The sequence below is a fragment of the Mustela erminea genome, chromosome 14 (assembly GCF_009829155.1).
Source record: "Mustela erminea isolate mMusErm1 chromosome 14, mMusErm1.Pri, whole genome shotgun sequence".
Taxonomy (NCBI): domain Eukaryota; kingdom Metazoa; phylum Chordata; class Mammalia; order Carnivora; family Mustelidae; genus Mustela; species Mustela erminea.
The window spans coordinates 41,208,806-41,223,312 of NC_045627.1; the positions used below are offsets into that span (position 1 = coordinate 41,208,806).

At 41.6% G+C, this 14,507-nt stretch overlaps 1 protein-coding gene and 1 long non-coding RNA gene across 3 annotated transcripts in view; both read left to right on the forward strand.

Moving 5' to 3' along the window:
- The window catches only part of LRMDA (leucine rich melanocyte differentiation associated), a 1,046,803-nt gene that overhangs the window by 141,327 nt on the left and 890,969 nt on the right, over positions 1–14,507 (forward strand). The gene's annotated exons all lie outside the window — the stretch shown is intronic.
- On the forward strand, positions 11,784–14,378 carry LOC116573772. The gene is made up of 2 exons (XR_004278989.1): positions 11,784–11,975; positions 13,522–14,378. It is a non-coding gene; the product is annotated as an uncharacterized LOC116573772 (long non-coding RNA).

Here is a 14,507-nt window from a genome sequence, read left to right on the forward strand (position 1 = left end):
CAGTGAAAAGGCAGCTGTCTACAAGGCAGGAGGAGAATTCTCACTAGGAACCAACTTTGCCAATACCTTGACCATGGTCTTTGAGCCTCCAGAACTGTGAAAAACTAAATGTTGTAAAAGCCACCTCAGTTTGTTGTATTTTGTTATAGCAGCCTGAGCAGGCTAATGGATTTCATTGTCTTCTGGAATTTACTGTTAACAGTGATCAGTCTGCTCTAAATTTTTAATTCCTTTCAGAATAATCTTTTCTCTTGCTTTAAAGACTTTTTCCTTACTTTTAAGTTTTTCATTACAGTACTATGTATCAATGTGTGGATTTATTTTATTTAAAATCCTCAGGACTCTGTGACCTTACATAATCTAAGAATTTATGTATTTAAATTTTTTTCACTTCTGGAAAATTCTTAACAATTCTTCTTGATTACTACCTTTTCCTCCATTCTTAGTTTTCTGCTTTTGGAACTATGACTAGATTCTACCATGGAACTTACTCTCTCTTCTTTGCCACATATCTTGGTTCATATATGCCCTGCCTTTTAGCTCTTTCTGCTGAGTTCTGGGTAATTTTTTTTTTCAGATTTACCCTATGGTTCATAAACTTTTTTCTTAGTGTAGAATATTTTGTTGAACCTATCCATCAGATTTTAAATTTTGACTTTTTAAGATATTCTGTTCTATGTAATTTCCCCCCCAAATCTGTCCATAACAGTTTCTATACATTTTAAATTCCTGTTTTATGGTTTGTCAGGTTTTTCTGTAACTGCTTGTTCTCTTGTTTGTGATTGGCTGATTCTCCCTCATAGTTACTTGTTTCCTTGTGTTATAATTTTTATTTTATACTCTGAGTTTCTCTTTGTCAAGGGTTATATTTTAGGTTGTGGAAGGGTTACTACTTCTGAAAAAGTTTCATAATATAAAACAGCAGTTTTATTATTTGACAGCTTGGATTTGAAATACTGTGACTCTTTGTCCATGGTACGACAGGCTCAGAGTTTTAGTTTCTTGCAGGAGGCCCTTTTTTCTGCTCAAACCCCTGAGAAATACCATGCTTTCTTACTGCTTTTCTGAGCTTGTAGTTTCTCTTGTCCGCCTTTTATATGTTGGGCAGCCCACAGATGTTCAGCTTTACGTAGAACTATTAGTTCCAGTTCCCCATCTTGTATGAGGCCAAAGCAACAGGTCCTATCCCTTTGAGGACATTAATCACCAGGATCCTATGGTTTATATCAAAGTCTGATACTGGCATGGTCTCCTGTGGTATAGGCTTGGATTTTAGCCTTGGTTTCTCTTGCTTGACCATTTCTCTCTTGTCCCCTCCCCCATCCCAAGCTCTGCTATGCATCAAGATTTTAGGGGAGGCTTATATTTTTTCCAGACTTCTTTAAGTGTTGTGATGTGGCTTTATCAGCTTAGTCACCTATGTTGCCAAAAGTGACCTAAAGTCTGAAATCTCTCACTAAAGTCACCAATGACTTGGTAATTGCCAAATCCAGTGGAATTGTTCCCGTTCTAACCTTCCTGGACCTCTGACTACTACATTTGGGACTATTGATCAGTGACTCCGGTTTTAGAACTTCCCACTGCCTTGGCATTGATGATATCATAATTCCTGATTACTGAACACCTCTCTGCCCATCTCCCCCTGCCCTCTTTCTAGACCCTTCTGCCTCCTTTCCTTTCTTAATGTTGGTAGGACCAAGAGTCCTTGGGTCTCTAATTGCTAATGACATGTACTTTATGATTTCATAGGTCCCAGGCTTTCAGTTTCTAGTGTGTGCTGCTGAATCTATCTCTACCTTTGACCAGAGCTGCTTCCTGTCCAACTCAGGTGTTAGCTCCTGCTGAGCATACTCCCTAAAGTCCCCATATTTAATTCCCCTGGTGCTGACCTCCTCACCTTCCCTCTTGTCCACCCCAATCTTCTCCCCCTCTTGTGTATTTTTCCTTTGCTGTCAAACACCTGCCAGTTTTTATCAACTTCCCTTTCACCTTCCCCACTCGAACACCACACCAAATCAGTCAACAAGTGCTTCTGATTTTGCCACCTAAACATTTCTTGAATTTCTCTCCTTTCTAACCTCACTCCAAGTATTTAGCCTCAAAGCAGATCTGTGTTGAAATCTACTTGCCTCTTTCTCTCCAGTTCCATGTTCCATGCAGTGCCTTGATGACAAACTTAACCTTGCCATTCCCATGCTCACTACCCTTACTGACTGCCCTTCCTCTCTGGCATGAAATCTTCTTTGTTTCACAGGGTTTGCAAAGACCTTTGTGCTCTGCTCTTTGCCTGCTGACCTCTGTCCTCACTCAGATTTTACTCCCTCTAGTTCCCACATGCCAGCAAGCACATCCCACATCAGCCCCTCCCCACCTTTTTCTTGTGTCCTTGACAGTCTTTTGGTTAACATACATACCCATTTCTGTTGAACATGTACCCAGGGTTAGACTTGTGGGTCATAGTGTGTACACGTTATTCTATGTGTCTTTACTCCTGAGATCCCCTCTGCTAGGAGCTGCCTTTATCTTACTTGATGGGCCAAATTCCACTCATCCTTTAAGACATATTTTATGTGAAATCTCCTGTAGGAATTATTTCCTTTTCTCCCACCCCAAAAGCTGGCTTACATTTTCCTCTCCCATTTTCCCACAGTTCTTGTGTGTGTGTGTGTGTGTGTGTGTGTGTTTATTGTAATTCTAGTTTTCTGTCTGTTTTCCATGTAATACTGGGAAGAAATTAAACTTTACATAGTATCTTGAGCACAGAGCCTGGCACATGGTGGGTGCTCAGTAAATGTTTGTGTGGAAGTATGGATGGATGGATGGATGGTTGTGTGGATGGGTGGATGAGTGAAGTAGTAAATGCAGCAATTTTTTTCAGAGAATAGGAGTTCTGTGGTTGCTAGAGAGCTCTGGGATGGTCTCTTGGAGACGGCAGCCTGTGATATGGGGGGTAGGGGAGGTTCAAGGATTTGGCGTGAGTTTGCAGAAAGGTGAGTGGGACAAGAGAAAAATTAAACTGGCAGTATTTTGTGTCTCCTTTTGGGTGCTTTGCAAGTCTCTGACTGATTGCAGCAGCAGGCGACTAATGGCCAACAGCGTTCTGACAGCGCCTGCTGACAGGCGATAATGAGATTAGTGCCTTTTGATTCCATTATTAACAAGTAGCCAAAGAATCATTTGGACATGTCAGGAGCTAATGATAGGAATTAAGGGTCCCTCTAACTTTGGGGCAGCAGTTCAGGTACTTGATGCTTTGAAGAGTTATTACAGGCAATTTTTTTTCTAAACATTAAAAAAATTATTTTTTGATGTATAACATACATACAAAGAAATGCACAAATCTTAAGTGCCCAGTTTGGTTAATTACCACTGTGAACTGGTTAATTACAGTGTGGACATGCCAGTGGGACTGGCATTCGGATCAGGCTGTAGAATATTGTGGGCCGCCAGAGCCAGACGCTCCCCAAGTGTCCATCCCAAGTGCTGTTTATACCACTCTTCCACCAAGGGTAGCTGACTATTGTCCTGTGCTCTAACAGCAGAGGACTGTTCTTAATTATTTTTATTATTATTATTCTTATGTTATGTTAGTCACCGTACAAACCTTTACTTAAATGGAATCCTATAAGATTCCATCTCTTCTGGTTTTTGGCTTCAGTGACTCCACACTGTGTCTGTGAAATCCATCCATGTTGGTGCAGGAACAGCTCATGCATTCTCCTAGCTGTATAGTATTCTGTTGTAGGGATATGCCAGAGTTTGAAAAGCTCTTCTGTTGAGTAGACGTTTGGGTTGTTGGTCAGTAGTTTCTGGTTATTATGTATAACTGCTTTGACTGTTCTTATCTGTCTTTTGGTGAACATCCATCCTCCTTTCTTTTGGATACATACTTAGGGGCAGAATTGCTGGGTCATGGAGTCACGGTGTTCATTGTGGGTATGCATTGCCAAGAATTCTCCAGACTGCTTGTACCAAATTATAGTTCCATCAGCAGAGTTGTGTGCACACTTGTCAATATTTATTTTTCACCTATAGTAAAATCTCATTCATTGGGATGCCATTGATAGAGAACTTGGGGTGGTCTGCACACAAGGTTAAACTAAAATTTACCGTCCAAAGTAGCTTTTGATAGTGGTCTGCAAAGGATGTTAAAAATACACAGGCTTGTATTTTTTTTTCCTACTTAAAGGAAACCCACTGAGTACTTCAGAGACCCCATAAGACAAATAATGTTGAAATAATGCATTATTATCTTGTAATTCAAGTCTTTAAAAGCACATATTTAACAGCACTTGGTAACCTATCTTTTATATACATACACCTTTTTATTTTATTTTATTATTCTATTTTTTAAAAGATTTTATTTATTCATTTGACAGAGACAGACATAGTAAGAGAGGGAATGTAAGCAGAGGGAGTGGGAGAGGGAGAAGCAGGCTTCCTGCTGAGCAGGGAGCCCAATGTGGGGCTCGATCCCAGGACCCTGGGATCATGACCTGAGCTGAAGGCAGAAGCTTAATGACTGAGCCACCAGGCGCCCTGCATACACCTTTTTAAATACAGTTTTGATAATTACATGTGTGTTATAAAATGAATAGATCCAGTGGCATTTCTGTAGTCAGTAATGGTATGTTACGGTCCTCCGTCTGTAGTTCTGTGAGGGTCGCGATGGCTAAGTCAGTTGGTCGGATCTTAGGATAACCTGAAGCAGGGAGGAATCTGGAATCAGTAACTTTGAATGACAATGACAGAATTGGGGTCCACTGATCTGGCAGGCTGGACAGATGGGTGGCCCCAATCTAACGTGATAGGTTGCTGCTCCCAATGGATGGCTACTCTTCAGCTGAGTATTGCTCTATCCCTGGTTCAGCCAATTTCAACTTCTGCATAGGTAACAGGCACATGTATTTGAAAATTAAGAAAGCTAAAGAAAGGAAAGATTATGAAAAGTTTTTTTCCCATTCTGTTCTTTATCTTCCCTAGTTCCCACTGCAACCTGCAAAGCTAACTATTTTTGGTTTCTTCTATATCTTTTTCAGAGTTTCCAAAGTTTTGTTTGTATAAATAAAACTAAATACATGATTCCTCTCCCATTTATAAGGCATATACCATTCTATTCATATTATTTTGCTTCTTGTTTTTCTCATTTGACAAAAAACACTTTTCCATTTTCAGTCCGTAGAGAGCATTCTCAATTTTTTTTATAGGTGTGTAGTGTTCCATTGTATGAATTCATCATAATTAGCTTCTCCAGCCCCATTGATGGATATTGTTCTCATTCTCTTCCTTGTATTACTACAGAGCTGCAATCAATGACCTTAAGCTGTCACTTTTGAATGTTTGCAAGTATATCTAGAGGATAAATTCCCAGAAATAGATTTGCTGGATCAAAGGGCATATACATTTGTAATTTTGATAGACATTGCCCAATTACACTCCTCAGGATTTAAGTTAATTTATATCCTACCAACAATGTTAGGTGCATGCCTGCTCTCCACAGACTCACCAACAGAGTGTACTATTAAATTTTTGGCTTCTTGCCAACTTGGTAGGTTAAAAAATGATTTCTCGGTGTTTTAATTGGCAGTTCTCTTATTATGAATGAAGTTAAGCGTCTTATTATACATTTAAGAGTCCTTGGTATTTCCTTTGCTGTGAACTCTCTGTGTGTGTGTATCCTTTGTCCACTTTTCTACTGGGGTTTTGTCTTTTTTCTGATTGTTTTTGGAGTGCTTTGTATGCATGGGTTTTCATATGTGTATATAATTGTGCGTATGGATTTGTGTATCCTGTGCATATGTAATTAGTGCTTTTTCTGGGGTAGAGTTGCGGGTTTTTTCTGCATGCTTCTGGTTGCCTTCTTATTTGTTCTTGGTGGCTTTTCATCTGCTTCATTTTCTGTTTTCTCATGCATAATTTTTGCTTCACATGCAGTTGATTTTTTAAAGATTTTTTTTAGATTTTTAAAATGAACATATAATTATTATTTGCCCCAGGGGTACATGTCTGTGAATCATCAGTCTTATACAGTTCACAGCACTCAGCATAGCACATATCCTCCCCGATGTCCATAACCCAGCCACCCCATCCCTACCCCCTGTCCTCCAGCAACCCTTACTTTTTCTCCTGAAATGAAGAATCTCTTATGGTTTTCCTCCCTCCCTGGCCCCATCTTATTTCAGTTTTTCCCTCCCTACTCCCCATGACCCCTCACCCTGCCCCTCAAATTCCTCATATCAGAGAGATCATATGATATTGGTCTCTGATGGGCTTATTTTACCCTCTAGTACCATCTGCATCTTTGTAAATGGCAAGAGGTCATTTTTGATGGCTACATAGTATTCCATCATATATATATATATGGCATATATATATATATGTGGCATATCTATATATATATAGATAAGCCACATTTTCTTTATCCATTCATCTGTTGATGGACATCTAGGTTCTTTCCCATGCAGTTGATTTTTATGCAGTTGAATTTATCATTTTTTATGGCTTTGGGAATTTTTGTTACAGTAGAACAGACTTCTCCATTAGTTTTTCTTCTTTAGTACTTTCTTGGTTTCTTTTTTAACAAAATGCTTTCTTACTTGGAATTCATTTTGGTATATGGAATCAGGCAAAGATCAGGGGAGATGAACAAAAAGAAATCATGGTGAGGGGCATGGATGAGGAGTGAAGAGGGAATTAAAATGCTGGCAGGAGCAGAGACGTGAGAATTGCTGACAAATGCTTTGGAAGTCATTAACTATTATAATACATGGCAATTAATAGTGACTTAAATATTTTTAGGGCTTCAGGTGTACCTAATCCTCAAAATGAAATAGATGGGCAATCATTTCTTTCTGTAATATTTGTTTCATGAAACATAATCTGATACAAATATGGCTCCACATGTTAAGATTTGATAAACTTGGGTGGTACACAGGTGTTGTAGATCCAGTATTTTAAATTTTTATTTCTTTGTGCCAATAACTGCGGATTGCAAATAACATTTAAAAACAAATGAAGTAGGCCTTTGTACCCTTTGTTAAAATACTTCAAGTGTGCCCCAGTGATCATCAGGCATTCATTATATCTGATGGCAGGTGGATACTGACACCAGGTTTCCTAACCCCTCTATTGAGGGAGGTAGGTCATGGGCAGTTTCCTTCCTTTATTTTGTACTTTGAACAAATAAAACCCAAATTTCTGTGGTTCACAGAATTCAGGAGCAGTAACTTATTACTGTACGTTCTTGGAGATGTGAAAATGAAGACTTCTTAAACATTCTCTACCGTTCCTCAGATGATCAGGACTCCTAGTGTCCACTCAGAAACCATCTTTTGAGTCAACGGAGGTCTCAGATTTATGTTCAGAGGATATTTCCTCAACTTTGGGTATTTTCTCAACTATTTATTGAGCTTCTGCTTACTGGGTGCTGGGCACTATTCTCGGTGCTGGAGATCCTACTCTGAATAAAATTAAGTCTTCCCTTCACAGAGTCTGCCTGGTCATGGAGGAAACAGGAAACAAATATTTCAAGAAATTCATAAATGATGTAATTTGAGGTAGAAACAGTGATCTGAAGAAATTGAAAGAAATGTGGGAGGAGATGGTTGGGGGTGAGATAGGGAGCAGGGGCTAGTTTAGGTTGTCAGGAGAGGGAAGGCCTTTCTCAGAGGAGGCGAAATACGTCATGAAGTGAATAATGAGCCGAGCAAAGGGAGAAAAAAGCTTTCCAGTTGGAGGAAACAGCATGATTTTAGGCCCTGAGGTGGCGAAGAGGAACAAACTGGGTTGGCATGGTACTTCCTGTGCAGGTTTGAAGCTCAGGAAGGGAGTGGGAGAGCTGGGGACTGACTGCCCTCCCAGGAATGAGACGCAGGGTACATCGGTGACCTGCACGTGCCTCCCCTCCGCTGTCAGAGCTGAATGACGGTTACTGGGGTTGCCTTTCCACTCCACATTTGTGGTGTTTTCCTTTGTTTTCTACTCTCTCTCATTTTAGAGCAGTGATGGGAGTCAGACCTCCTTTGCTGTCCACAGTTATAATAAAGTCTTCAAAGTCTCATTTCCTGTACTGATAGGGACGTCCAAAGTATAGGTTTGCCTCTTCCATAGCTGATATCTGGGACCACAAGGCTATCAGCAACATCAAGCCGAGGGGAGAGGGCCTGCCTACTTTGATGTTAATTCATCTTAAATGGGCATGGAAAGACAACAACACAAGAAACATACTGGGGCAGCTCTTCTGTGGGCAAGTATAATGGGTTTCCTCACAGAGCCGCGCTCCTGACAGGGCAGGCCTCCCCGGCTCTGTCTGCACATACCTGTTCTTCAGGCTCAGTAAAATGGCTGTCAATCTATTTTAAGCGGGGGAAAATTGAGGATGGTTTTTCAGTGCCATCGCTGGCTTAGTTATGTCAAGCAATTTCTTTGGAGAGTAATAATAGGTGCTGTCTTCAGAAATAGTTTAGTCACAAATGCCTAGTTCTTAAAGTTTACTTGTTTCCCTCCTGTCCCTTTCTTCAGCTTTATCTCCTGCCCCTGCAATATAGTTTCTTCTAGAGATTTCTTCCTGTGGAGACAAGCAGGCTGCATTTTATTTCTGGTTTCCTTCCAGAATCATCTTCACCCTTCCTCCTCCTCCCAGCACTCCCCCGTCCCCAAAGCTTCCATCAAGCAGTCTAGCTTAGTACTTTGAAACACGTTGTCAAAAACTCTAATGAACATCATAGAGAAAAGAGGCAATCTGGGGACAGTGATGTTAATAAGTTAATTTCTTCTCCCCCCCCACCCCAATGTCAGAAAATTTATTTTTTTTAACCAGTTTTTACCAACCAAATGTTAACACATATGCCTGATTGCTAACCTCCTCTGGGCACCAAACCTGTTTTTTTTCTTGAGTGCAATAAGTGATTATCCAACTCATGCTGCTCCGAAAAAGAGGTTTTGTTTTAATAAGCAGTTTGCAGTTTGGCACACAATGCTGAGGAAAGCAACATTATCTCCAGCAGTAAACTCTGCAGTCATTGCAAAGCTTGACAAGAAAATGATTGAGTCTGTTTGTTATACCTTTGTGGGGCTGCCACTGCTGCTGCTGATGGAAATGTTGCTGTTTATTCAGCAATGCAATAACACTTTCTGTAATTTATGGATGCACATTCCCCAGATTACTAAAGGTAATATTGTTGACTAAAGGAAAGTATACGAATGGATAGTTTCAGTTGTTGCTGTCCTTATAAAAGTGATTGACTGTTCACTTTGCACAGGAAAGAATTTGCACAGGCTTCATCCCCCTTAACAATTACAGATTTTCCTTCCTCTGACAGTTACAAATAACATGGCTTGTCCTAAGTGGTAAAAATTTACTGATTCCGTGGAAGTTCAGGCCAGAGACAGTGTTGGTCCCTCTCTCCCTTATGTCCAGGCCAGCTCTGCCATCTTGCCTCTTGGGGGCGCCAGACCAGCCATGCCTGGACTCTTGGTGAGGCCTTCGGCATGGGTGATGGCACCTGGTTGAGCACCAAGTGTCTCAGACACTTGGCTTTTCTTGCTAGCAGAGCTGAAAAGGCTATGATGACTCATGATACATGCTTCTCACATGATCTCTCATGTGGCAGGAAAATGTCTTTGTGACCGGTCATTCTGTGGGCAAGATTGGGTGAAGTTGGTCCTTTTGTCCCAGCCAATGTAGACAGAGACCCATGGGCAGTAGAAAATCATCTACTTCTCTAAAGTGGTTAGAGGACTGAAAATTTAGCCTTTGGTCGCCATCAGCACACCTGTTGATGGGCTGATGTAGAATATACTTTGGGAAGCCATGAGTCAGGGGGCCCAGTGCTGGGGCATAGCGAAGCTGATCAGTCTGGGGAATTTTCTCAGTGAGGGGTGGTTGGGCTTTCTCCTAGGTCACAAGGACAATGACTTTTTGATTTAAAGCCTGTCAGTTCCCACGGAACCCTGGCTTATACGTGATGGCATTCTGAAACCCCAGGTGTGGCTCTTACTGAGATGAAGAAATAAGGAGCTAAGGAAAATAATAAAAAAATAAATCTTTGTAAATCTTTGAAGGCCAGCGGCTTGAAAGCACTGCTTACTCTTTGGGAAATAAGTCGTTACAACAGATGCACAGATAAAAGTATAGAGTAAGGTGTCATGTGTTTTGCATCTAAAATTCCCTTTTTTTTCCAAAGTAAACTCTCACTGGGCCAGTGTGCAGCTTAACTGACCAGCACTGTGCTTCCTTCTGCTTTTGTCAGCCCCGCAGTTCTCTGTTTAATGATTGGGTTATTTAATTGGTCATAGTAGGGGGGAATCCTGGCATATGTGAGAGTGTTTGTTAAATCTTGGTGATTGATGTCAGGAAGACAATAGCTAACAAAAATAGCATTTATCATTTTGTTAAGCCAAGCACATATTGTTGACAGGGGAAGGGTTAAAATAGGAACGTTCTCACTTATTTCCTCTGGCTTGAAGGTGACGTTTTTCCTATCCCTGCCTTACCTACTCCCCTGTTCACTTTATGACTGATGAAAGATGAAAAAGTCTGGTCTAGTTAATGTAAATTACCATTCTTTTATTAATCTTATAGATATTTTCCCTATCTCATTCTATAAAGATTTGATGTGCAGTTTTGGTTTGTCAGTTTTTTCATTACATGAAAACATTTGATTCAGGCTTCTTAGCATGAAATACAAATTGTTGGGCATTTAAACATGCCTGTGAAACCCAAACCCAATTTTATGTGCTAATGGCCGCTAATGGCTCATAATCAAAATACTTGATCTCGATCCTATGAATAATTATAAAATTATGGATTTGCTGATTGTTGTTCTCTGTTGGCATCTGAAGTGCCATCAGCTCTTGCCAGTCTTGATGTTAATCAAATTGAGAAGGAGGATAAGAATGTTACAAAGGGGACGTAACATCCCCTTTGTAATTGGGATAATCCTAATCTCAGTTATATTTTAGGGTTCAGTTGATGTTGACAGTGGGCTTTGCTGCAAATGATAATCCTATTCTTTTAATCTCAGTCTCAAGATTAGCCCCCTAATACTGATATCAGCTATATTTGGGGCGCTAAAAATTGTTTTCCTGGTATATATTAGTGTGTCTTCACATTTTTATGTGTTTGTGTCTATGTTGTCTCCTCTTGAAATCCATATAGTCATTGTATTTCTGGGTGGTAAAGTGGTGTAAATGATGTGTTTTATTTAGTTTTTTAAAAAAGTGTTGTTTATTTGACAGAGAGAGATCACAAGTAGGCAGAGAGGAAGGCAAGAGAGAGGGGGGGAAGCAGGTTCCCTGCTGAGCAGATGCGGGGCTTGATCCCAGGATCCTGAGATCATGACCTGAGCCGAAGGCAGAGGCTTAACCCACTGAGCCACCCAGGTGCCCCAAATGATGTGTTTTAAATTAATTTGTTTCCAACACATACTGGCTGGTCTGATTAGTTGTGAGTATATGAAGAAGCGACTTGAAAAGAGTAGAGAAAGACTGTTTAAAAAGGGGTAGGAAAGAAATTCAGTCCAGCTACATGATTTCTTATCTGCACATTTTAACTAAATGACTTAAAGCATTTTTGGGAACTGTATCCTCCCCCCACCTCCATTGCAAGCTTACCCTCCACTGGAAGAAAAGTTCTTGAAGGGAGTACGGATAATACTATAATATAATATGGTAATTTGCTCTTTTCCTAACCATAGCACTTACCCTTCATGTTTTCTACATATGCTCGTATATCTGTATCTATATGAATGAATAAATGAACAGGTATTTTTTCCTATGAATGGAACTTTTTAGACGCATTTAATCCTCATCCTCTGAGGCAGACAAGTGTCTGTGATGGAACTGAATCATTGAGTGTGAATACAGCTTGCCCAAGATTCAATGACTCATAAGCGGAGAAGCCGGTTTTTGAAAGCGGAACGTCCATCCCCGGCACCTGAGTTCTTCACTGTTGCCTAGACCCACCCTGCGGAGAGGTGATGCTCACTGTGACAGGACGCTTTGCTGGCATTGCTGTTGCTTCAGAGTTCTGCTTGCTGGATGGGTGGTCAGTTTGTGTCTTGGTCCCGTGTCTCTTTCCTAGGACTTATCTCAGCGTCCTGTTCAGCACGCCCCTGCAGCAAAGCCTTCAAGGCAGGATAAGTTCATTTTCCCATCTGTGAGGCCAGAGAGATTCTGCAGGAGTGAATGAGGTACATGAGAAATTACGCCAGCCACTTTCCAGTTAGACCTTTCTCTGTACTAAGTGGAGCTGGAAAGGCTTGAGTGGTGGAGATGAACAGAAATTTTAATAAAGGGCTCTTTCCGGTATAAGTGCTCATGTCCTTAGTGTTTTCCCCTCTCACAAGTCCCTGATGTTGCTAACACTTTTTTTTTCTTTGTGGGACACATGACTATAAAACCGTGCCTGAAAACCAAGTTCAAGTTCTCAACTTGTGATTATTTTATAATAAAGATGCAGTCATGAAGAACGTGCTCTGTGTTGATGTGAATAAGATGAGAATATCGAGAAAAGGTTACCTTGACATAGTTTGATCATTTTAGTAAGAAAGTGGTCAAGAGAGGTGGGGCTAACAGACACATGAAGGACTTTTGTCTTGGAGAGATCCTGAGGCTGGTGGACCTACCCCTAGCCTCTGCCTCCCAGCACCGCCTAGCTCTAGTCCAACGGCCCAGCTCTGGCAGCGGGCAGGCCCCAGGTGAGTGGGGAGGGTCCTAGCAGGCACAGCCCCTGCAATCTGGAATATTGTTTAAATACCGTAAAAAGCCTCCCTCATTTACTCCTGAGCAGCCGAGAGAAAAACCGGCACGGTAATCCTGGCATAGCAGGTGGTGTTACATTCATATCAGTATAAAATGAAATAGTGTGGATGTGTCCCCCCCCCTTTCCCGTTCGCTCTTTTTAATCTTTAAATAAGACGATTGGTAGCCTGTTGGCAAGAAAATGGGCCCTGAATTTTTATTCAAAGTTATACAAGGATGATAGTTGGAATTTTTGGCAGGAGGCACGCCATTGCTTTTCAGAAAGTGCTGTCAAGGGAAGCTTTTTCTGAATTACCTGCTGGGCCTGGGCGCTTTTATGTTGTTGTTGTGACAGGTAGATTTATAAGGCTTGAAATTTGTACAAATCAGTTGTCATTCAGTGCGAGCTGTCAATGTGTCAAGCTGTCAGCCTGCTGCGAGGGGACGCCTGAGGGGGAGTACAAGGGGGCAACCGTGGAGAAAGGAAATGAGTTCAAACAGACCTGAAATGGAGCTCAGTTCTCGGGGTTTGCTGCCCCCGTAGAGCCGGCATTGATTTTTCTTGATGTTGAGCAACAGCAAACCTTAAATGACACGTTGTTAGCAATCTAAAGTTGCTGTTTATTGTCTCTTAAATGGCAGCAAATCATGCAGAAGAGAATACCGTGTGTATTTTCGAATTGTGCATGTTTTGCAGCATCCTGTTCATGTCACTTTTCTGGCCTGGCTGGTTTCAACCAAGGGACCCGCTGCTTCACTGATGAGTCCAACTTTCTGTAGCATTTTGCAGACGCAGCGTGAAAGGAAGTGGTGAGCTCGTCTCTCCGTGGGCTGCGAATCACTAATAAACACGGTATTAAAGGAGCAGTGAGTCGACGCCGCTGTTTAGCCTAAAAAAGAGAGCTGCGTCCCTAGCATGGCTTCAGCTTCCTTTTAAGATGGATCTGGCTTCAGCTCCCTTTAAGACAGAAGGCCTCAGCCGAGAGGGCTCCCTGGACGTGGTTGGACCGAACTCAGAAGATCCTTTATTCGAGACTGATGATTTAAAGAAAAAAAAAAAAAAAAGTTTTCACTAAAGAGCAGCCGCAAAACGCCATGACTACCTAAAACAATACGGTGAATTTTTCTGTCTTGTTTAAAATCATCTTCATTCCATGCCCCTTAGTCAATCCTTGGTGTGGCTCAGATTGTCCTCGGTTGTCCTATGCATGGCTCTTGGGACACTTCAAATGCAATCCTGCTTTCACGGCCCCATACCCTCCCTGTCCTTTCCATACGTGCCCAGGACATAGAGACCTTCGAACATTTCTCTTACGTTACCTGGGAGGAAGAAGCACATTTCTAAAAATTAGGCATGAAGGTCCCTGCTTTTTCAGTGTGTGGCCTTTAGCATGGAGGCCTGGTTTTCATCCAGATGTTTAAACTTTTGCACCTCTGGGTGGAATGTCCTGGCTTTCTTCAGTTGTAGGACTTTGGCCCTATTTCACCAGTTCCCTGTCCATCAGGTGGCATAGAAGAGAGGAGGTATAGGGGTGGGGGACCAGGGCAGAGGGCAGGAAGGGGTGAAGTGGCTGGGGACAGAAGCTGGGAAGGTGACACTTGAGAAGCAGTCAGTACCAAGAGGTAAAAAAAAAAAATTAATCAAAGATTTCCATCGAGCCATTACCGGCTGGCGTTCACGGCCTCTGAGCCTCTGAGCTAAAAAGTCTGCAGAGAGGCTCCTGGCGCTGCAGAGTTTGTCTTGTAAAAGTGCAGCTGTCCAAAAC